The sequence below is a fragment of the Carassius auratus genome, chromosome 15 (assembly GCF_003368295.1).
Source record: "Carassius auratus strain Wakin chromosome 15, ASM336829v1, whole genome shotgun sequence".
NCBI lineage: Eukaryota > Metazoa > Chordata > Actinopteri > Cypriniformes > Cyprinidae > Carassius > Carassius auratus.
The window spans coordinates 25,116,289-25,125,420 of record NC_039257.1 but is presented as its reverse complement, the minus strand read 5'-3'; the positions used below and the strand labels follow the sequence as shown (position 1 = coordinate 25,125,420).

Below are 9,132 nucleotides of genomic sequence, written 5' to 3'. Positions count from 1 at the left end.
TCTGTTGATATTCTCCTTGATTCCTTCAACTCAAAACGTTATTGATGATATTGCTCCAATAATAGTCAGTAAGAAAACAAACAGACAGAAATCAGTTTGGAGAAGACCAACAGCAGTTCAGAATATGAAAAGACAATGCAGAAAAGCCGAGCGGATGTGGTGGAAGACGAAACTTGAAATTCACTATAGCATCTATAAAGATATCCTTCATGCTTATAATGTGAAACTAGCCACAGCTAGACACAATTTATTCTCAATCCTTATAAACAGTAACTTAAATAACACTCGTACTCTTTTTGCCACTGTTGAGTGATTGAAAAACCCCCCCAAGTCAGATTCCCAGAGATATGCTATCAGACAGCAAATGCAATGAGTTTGCTTCTTTCTTTTCTGAGAAGATCATAAATATCAGGAAGGCGATTAGCACATCCTCAAGTGATGCAGAGATCAGACAGATTCAGCCACAATATCAAAAAGATACTATGTGTATTTTTGAAACAATTGATAACAAAATTCTGGAAGACATAGTGCAGCACCTAAAATCGTCAACCTGCTATCTTGACACACTTCCCACATCTTTTTTCAAAAGGTGCTTAACTACTTAGAAGCAGATCCCTAAAAACTGCAGTTGTTAAGCCCTTCCTGAAAAAGAGCAATCTTGATAACACAATTTTGAGCAATTTTAGACCAATATCTAATCTTCCTTTTATAGGCAAAATTATAGAAAAGGTAGTTTTTAATCAGCTGAACAAATACTTAAACTCAAATGAATACCTGGACAATTTTCAATCTGGTTTTCGACCGCATCACATTACAGAGACAGCACTCATTAAGATAATAAATGATATTCTCTTAAATTGTGACTGGCAAAATATCGGTGCTGGTATTGCTAGATCTCAGTGCTGCGTTTGACACTGTCGATCATAACATACTACTAGAGAGACTGGAAAACTGGGTCGGGCTTTCTGGGATGGTACTTAAATGGTTCAGCTCATACTTAAAAGAAAGAGGCTATTATGTGAGTCTAGGAGAGCATAAGTCTAAGTGGACGTCCATGACATGCGGAGTCCCACAAGGCTCAATTCTTGAACCGCTCTTGTTTAGCCTGTATATGCTTCCACTGAGTCAAATAATGAGAAAGAACCAAATTGGCTACCACAGCTATGCTGATGATACCCAGATTTACCTAGCCTTATCTCCAAATGACTACAGCCCCATTGACTCCCACTGCCAATGCATTGATGAAATTAATAGTTGGATGTGCCAGAACTTTCTTTAGTTAAACAAGGGAAAAAAGTCATTGCATTTGGAAACAAAGATGAAGTGTTCAAGGTGAATGCTTACCTTGACTCTAGGGGTCAAACAACTAAAAATCAAGTCAGGAATCTTGGTGTGATTCTGGAGACAGACCTTAGTTTCAGTAGTCATGTCAAAGCAGTAACTAAATCAGCATACTATCATTTAAAAAACATTGCAAGAATTAGATGTTTTGTTTCCAGTCAAGAATTGGAGAAACTTGTTCATGCCTTTATCCCCAGCAGGGTGGACTATTGTAATGGGCTCCTCACCGGCCTTCCCAAAAAGAGCATTAGACAGCTGCAGCTCATCCAGAACACTGCTGCCAGGATTCTGACTAGAACCAGAAAGTCTGAGCATATCACACCAGTCCTCAAGTCCTTACACTGGCTTCCAGTTACATTTAGGATTGATTTTAAAGTACTTTTACTCGTATATAAGTCACTAAATGACCTAGGACTGAAATATATTGCAGATATGTTCACTGAATATAAACCTAACAGAGCACTCAGATCATTAGGATCGAGTCAGTTAGAAATACAAGGGTTCACACAAAACAAGGGGAGTCCTCCTTTAGTTACTATGCTGCACGCAGTTGGAATCAGCTTCCAGAAGAGATCAGATGTGCTAAAACACTAGTCACATTTAAATCTAGACTCAAAACCCATCTGTTTAGCTGTGCATTTATTCAATGAGCACTGTGCTGTGTCCGAACTGATTGCACTATATTTTCACTGTTTTTTTATGTAAAATCATTCTAACTGTTTTTAAATTCATTTTAAGTAAATGTTTTAATCATTTTAAAAGTTTTAAAATTGCTTGTTTTAATTTTTTTATTATTTTTCTTCATGGTTATTTTACTTTCTTTTACGTTAAGCACTTTACCATTGTGTTATATAAATTAAAAAAAAAAATTAATAAAAATGTCAGACCAAGTGTGCAAGCCCGCAACATCATCCATACCTGAGGGAGTCTATGTGCAGTACAAGTGCATGGAAAGAAACCCTGCCCACATTCCCACTACTGGGGATGAGCTAAGATTGTCCTCTAAGTTTTTTTTTTAGTTTTTGGAAGGGGATTGTTCCCTGTTTTTCCCATCCTCACTGGTTTAACCTAGCTCAGAATCCCCTGCATCTCCACTGATTCTGCCAAGCTCCTGTTCTCCTGTGTTCCCAACCAGCCTCCCTCCTCCACCCACCTCATCTCATTATGTCAGATTACCTCCAATTATTATTTAGTCTTGTGCAAACTTCATATAGCTAAAACTGTTAATTCTAATCCTTGTTATAAGTATGGCAGAACCATCACTTCTGTTTCAGTTCAGTTTGGTGGGGGGGACTAAAGTTCAGAGTTCAGTGGTGCATGGGGAAAAAGAGGGGAGGTGGGGCAAGGGAGGGAGGGAGTTCAGCTTCCTGACAGCCTGATGAATGAAGCTGTCCTAAAGTCTGCTGGTCCTGGCCTGGAGACTCCACAGTCTCCTCCCTGATGGCAGCAGGCTGAAGAAGCGGTGTGACAGGTTGGTGGGATCACCTGGGATGGAGAGGGCTTTACGGGTAAGGCGGGTAATATGGTACAAATGTACAATAATAATACAGGTAAGGCTGTACTATGTACATGATTTAAATATTTATAAATCCTATCAGCATTATATACAGATATGTGTACTATGAACATACTATACAAATGGATTATGTTATAAGTGTATGTACACTATAAGCAGAAACTATGAACAAATGAACAGCATTTTCATTAGTGACAATGGACATTAAAAAGTGCATTAAAATATTTCAGTGTGCAAATGGATCATACAGTATACTGGATGAACAGACAGTAGTGCAAGTGATAACAAGAGTAATTGTTCTTTTTTTTCTTTCTTGTAAACCATATGCAGTGATGATTTCACCACCCTCTACAGTGACTTGTGGTCAGAAACTGAGCAGTTCCCATACCAGACTGTGATACAACTGGTCAGGATGTTCTGGATCACACACTGGTGGAAGTTTACTAGGATGGCTGAAGACAATTGATTCTTTTCAGTCTGAGAAGCAAACGTACTCCAGTCCGTGTATTGAAATCTGTCCTGAAGTAAAAAGTCTGCTCCAGTTGGCTACACTTTGATGGTCCTCACTGATGGCTTCACATGATTGATGAGGGGGGAATACTTAGGGGTGGGAAAAAAGAAAGGTGATAAGACTGTTCCAGGTGGGTGAGAGGGGTGAGAACCATCAATGTTTGTGTAAACATGATTCAAAGTTTTGTCTCCTCTAGAGTGACAGGAAACATGTTGATGGAATTTGGGGAGCACTGTCTTTAAGTTGGAGTGATTAAAATCAACCACGGCAGTAAAATCAGTCTCCGGGTGAGCAGTCTGTTGTTTACTAGGGGTGTAACGATACGCGTATTCGTATTGAACCGTTCGGTACGACGCTTTCGGTTCGGTACGCGGTACGCATTATGTATACCGAACGGTTCGTTGGAGTAATTAATTATATTTGAAAAAAAAAAAAAGAGAGAGAAAGAAATATAATGATATGCGTTCAACAAGGTAGCCCAATAACCCAAACAACGTAACAGGCAACGCCCCTGACACCCCCGAAGAAGAAAAAAACACCATCTTATATGTTTATGTTAGGCTACTCAGCAGGCGCTCGCTCACTCAGTACACGCTGAAGGCTCGTTGCAAAATAGCCAATGCGTTTAACAGACTAGAAATGAGAAGATCCTCCAATAACCAACAGGTCTGGTGTTTGGGTGCACTTTGGATTCCCTTTAAGCTATAATGGTGATGGCAAGAGAGTGGTGGATAAAAAAACAACGGTATGTCGCATCTGCAACATGACAGGGTACACCAGCGGGATTACAAAAAACAAAACAAAAAAAAAACAGCGGGAATATCTGGGATATATGCGTCAGTACTATCTGGGAAAAGACGAAAAAAAGGAGAAACATGCATGCAGCAAACTATCCCTGCAGCATTTAGGCACTATAGCTTACAGGGAATCCAACCCAAACACCAGACCTGTTGGTTATTTTAGGATCTTATATTTCTGGTCTGTTAAAGGCATTCGACATTTTGCAACGAGCCTTCAGCGCGTGCTGAGTGAGCGAGCGCCTTAGGGGCCGTTCACATATCGTGCCTAAAAACGCGTGGAAAACGCTAAGCGCGTCTTTCTCCTCCTTTCCAAAGCGCTCGGGCAGAAGCGCTCATGAGGCGTCTGTCTTTGCTAAGCAACAATGACGTGCTCTCTCCATGAGACGCGGAAATTTCAGCGAAGGATAAATGGATTTGCAGCTCTAAAAATCGCTTGCAGTAGCTCTGCTACTGAATTTATTTCAAAATTGCAATCCATATACAACTATGATCAGCTGTTCCTTCATCTTGGCTGAGCTCTCAACGTTGTTACGGGAAAGGATGAAGCTGATTGGTTGGTTCTTGTCACATGACCCGCGGTGCGCTTGCGGCATTCTGAAAAGTTGAGATGTTTTTACATTTTGCTGTATCTAAAAGGTATCGAACCGAACCGAACCGAACCGTGACATCAGTGTATCGTATCGAACCGAACCGTGAATTTTGTGAACCGTTTCCCCCCTTATTGTTTACTAATGGGCAGTTCATTCATAGCAAGCTTGGCATTCACATTCGGTGGAATATAGACTGCAGTTTTAATGGTGGAAGTGAACTCCTGTGGAAGATAAAAAGGTCTACACTTAACCATGAGAAACTCTAGGTTAGCTTTGCAGTGTCTCCCAACAATGACAGAGTTATTACACCAAGCTTTGTTAACATAAATGCACCATCCGCCACCTCTGGTCTGAGTCATCTGCTGTCCTATCTGCCCACTAGCTCAATAGCATTATTGGGTACATTGCTGTGTAGACATGTTTCTGTGAAAACCATGACATTGCAATCCAAAAGTCTGTTACTGTGGGTGATACGAAATCGTATCTCGTCCATTTGTTCACCAGTGACTGCACATTAGCGAGGAAAATGCTGGGTAAAGAGAGCTGGAGCGGTGTTAGCTTCAGCTTAGCTCTTAGACCTCCATGCTTCCCCCGCCTTTGTTTACGATCTCGATGCCGCCTGCGAGTGCTTCCGCCCAGTCGGAGCGTGTAACCTCGGGTGTTCTGAAGATCTCAGGGATGAGTTGAGGATTGGTGATAAAACTTTTGGAAAAGTGCACAGCAATATCCCAAGGCTCCTATCAGGTGTAAGATGTTAAGGCAAAGCTGTTCAGTACGAATAAACCCAAGACAAGCAGGAAAAATACTGCTAAATTCCAAAACTGTAGAGACACTGTGTACGCCTCCAGAAGTTTGACTATGGAAATGATACTGATGTGCTTGCTTCCCTTGCATCACATATTATATAGGGGAAAGAAGGGAAAGATTGTGCATTACCATTAATTGTGTCCCACTTTATTTTATCTAATTCCCTGCTAGTGTGCAGGGTACAGACACAGTTTATGTATACTTCATAAATTGCTTGACAAATGTTAAAAGGAAAGGACAATTCCTCCACTTGCCTCCCATTCCTTTTTCTGTCACTTTCTTCTGGTACCGGGAGTGCTTGATGACTTTTATAGATGTGGAGATTGGGCAATATTGCTAATCATGCCCCACTTCCTTGTCTATCGCCTTCCCCTTCTGCGTTTCCTCTGTAATCCCATACAATCTTCAGTTACAGAAGAGAAGAGAGTTGGCAGTACTGCCTCTCCTGTCCCACTTACTCCTCTCTTGCCCCTCCAATTTGAATATGGTCAAAATTGGAGAGCATCATTACTGCATTAACATTTGGTAGATCGAGAAGTTGAGAGCACTGCTTACTCTTGATGCTAAACATATGCTCTAATGTTTATAGAGTGGGCATGACAGCTTGCAACATTCATCTTTACCATTTATTACCTCCTCTTATTTTTAATAATCTAATGTTCAATAATGGTTAAAAATTACAGACTGTGTCTGAAAAATTAAAGAATTTGGTCGCTGAATAGGGAAAAGAGCTACTGTCCAAAAGAATACTGTAGTTAGTAGAATCAAAGGCAGTTCAGAAATGGAGAATGGGTTACTTTACAATATATTCTAGTTATATTACTATTCTTCTTTCTTTTTTTGTAATTCCCATTAATCCATTGTAGCCAGGTCAGTAGTGGGCGCTGCTGAGGGTATCAGTATAGGGTGTAAGTTCCCTTTAAATATGTCACTTCCTGTTGGTTGGAATGGCTGCAGTGTTTGAATTGTTTGGCATGGTTGGTCGCTGGAAGAACAAGCTCTGGTAGGTTTATTTAAGAGAGGTTATGGTCTTAAGAATAGTGTTTTAATGCTCACTTGTGATGTTTTGTGATTGGTTTGACGTGTTGACCAAGAGCCGGTGATTTTGGGTTTTAGTGTTGTTTTAATTGGGCATGGGGTGTTTGATCAATTCATTGTATTTATGTAGTTGGTTTGTTTAGACGTGTGTTCTAAATACCTTAATGCTGAGAAGGTTTGACTGGATGAGTGGTGGACACTGGGTTACCATTGCAGTACACTGCACGTGAGTGTTTGCCCTTTTTTTTAAAGCAGGTTGTTTTATTGTCCGAAATGAGCGGTGAAATACCTTTTTGTATGTATTAAAATAAATAAATACTTTTTTAGAGAAGTTTCCTTAAAGGCCCTTATATTGGCTGCTGAACGAGATGAGCAGTGGATATTAACGACGGTTGTACTTCCTGTGGTGTCTGAAATAAGGTATCTATTTATTCATGTAATTCTGGAATAGCTAGCATAGTTTAACATTGATTGATTTTGTAATAGATGTACGGGCCTAATGTTATGTCTAGAGATAATACTTGTATGTTTTAATAAGAATGTGTTTTTGCCTTATTGTTTTTCCTTTATAGAATTTGATCCATCCAGTGTAAATGACCACTGTTTTTCCCTACCTTTTGTGTTTTTTTGTTTCTTTATAGGGTTATGGTATTGTAATCGGTTTTCTATTTATTTGTGATTTTGTTTGTTTTTGTTTTTTTGGCCCAGAATTAATCCGTTGTATTTTCTTTATGGTTTATTTTGTGAACTTCAAGCTAAGTCAGTTTCAACAGCTCTTAATAGAGTAACTATGAGGGGAAGATACTCATTTTGATTTATACACCAGTGTGGTGTGGAACGAGTTTGAGTGTGTTTTTGTGCACGTAGTGTGCGGTGCAGAAAGTTTGTAATTTCTTTTGGGGTTTATTGTATTTATTTATTTTTTGTGTATATTTTCTTTTTGAGGTATTGTTACCCAACATAATCTAGTGTACTGACATCCTGTATTACTAAATGTGGTTAGCTTGTGAAGGAAATCAAATGAGACCAGAATCCATGTATTTAATAAAAGTGATGTTTTAATTCTTATAGCAGTTTGGCCTTAAGCTTATTCATTTAATTGGATAGCCGAGCGGGGAAACCCTTGAGTGATTGGGGATCTCCTACCCAAGTATAATTGGAGTGGCGTAGTCAAGAGCAATCAAACACCTTTGTAGCCTCATCACACCATGTAAATCCTTTATTTAATTTGTTCAAACATTATTTAAAATGTTCAAACTATGGTTATTGCACTGACATAAGGGCTGTTCTATTATGAAGGGGGGAAAATCACATACTATTCCACCACACACTTCAGCTTAACCCAGAGGTTTTGCTCTGCACTTTGTCTGAAAATCTAATCAAGCTCTTTTTGGAAGCAGTAGCTGGTAAGGGATTTCCCTTTTATGACAATTTTGGAACTTGGAAGAATATTATGGAGCGTCATTGCACCAGAGGATGATGACTGTAAGTGTTTTTAATTCTTCCATTTGGACAGGTGTTTCCCTCACTTTCTGAGCAATGAAGAATCCTCGGTGGGACATGTCATTATTAACCCGACTAATTTGGTCTTAATCCTCTGCCAAAGCTGGCTGGACCGTTATGCTATTTTCTGGTCAGTATTCTGGGGTTGTATTATTAATGAAGGAAAGAAAAGGTGATTGCTAAAGGCGAGACCTTGCATGGCCTGAACCATTTCTGTTTACAACAGTGCATAGTGGTCATTCTGACAGATCAGTTGCTCTAACATTATAGTTTCAGGGATCCTCAAAACTGCCCAACATGATCCACTTTCCTGCAGAGTTTAGCTCTAACCTTAATCAAACACACCTAAACATACTAATCAGTGTCTTCAGGATTAAAAAATCACAGGTATTTGAGTTTGTAACCCCAGGTATTTATTCAATACAGTGGCTAAATTAACCCCTTACTAGTAACCCCCCTTTTTTGGCATGGAGACCGAAATTACATACCCAAAATAAAAAGGTTTCTGCTCATGATTCTTTCTGACTAGATACATATTCAACCTTTGTTCACAAAGCTGACACTTTAAAGTTTACTGTTCAGGAATCAGAATCACTCAGGACTGTTATGATAATAGAGATATATAAGCTCAAACATAAAAACAAAAATAAAAATATTAAAAACATATGTTTTAAATGTATTTAAAAAAATGTTGATGTAGGAAATGAGTTTGAAAACACAGTGTAGCTAAGGCCACAAGTCTTCCAAGACTTCATAAAAAATTTCATAATCGAATCTGTAAAACTGTGAATTTTATGAAATATTTTCTAAGGCCATGTCATGTGTGTTTTTAGAGAAGGCTAATCAGATTGATTTATGGCCCTTGTCATCTCTGTAAGATCTCACATGTAAACACTGATGTGTGTTTTATATGTGTGTTTGGCTGTGAAAACTGCCCGTTTCATGATTGTATTGTTCTCACCAAACGAGTCTTTCACACCTCCGCCAGGTATGACACATTATCCGCATTATTCTTTTATCATTATT

At 39.1% G+C, this 9,132-nt stretch overlaps 1 long non-coding RNA gene across 1 annotated transcript; it reads left to right on the top strand.

The window, feature by feature from the left end:
• Positions 1–6,432: 6,432 nt before the first annotated feature.
• LOC113115594 (uncharacterized) lies at positions 6,433–8,514 on the top strand. The gene is made up of 3 exons (XR_003293917.1): positions 6,433–6,568; positions 6,734–6,829; positions 6,931–8,514. It is a non-coding gene; the product is annotated as an uncharacterized LOC113115594 (long non-coding RNA).
• Positions 8,515–9,132: the final 618 nt, after the last annotated feature.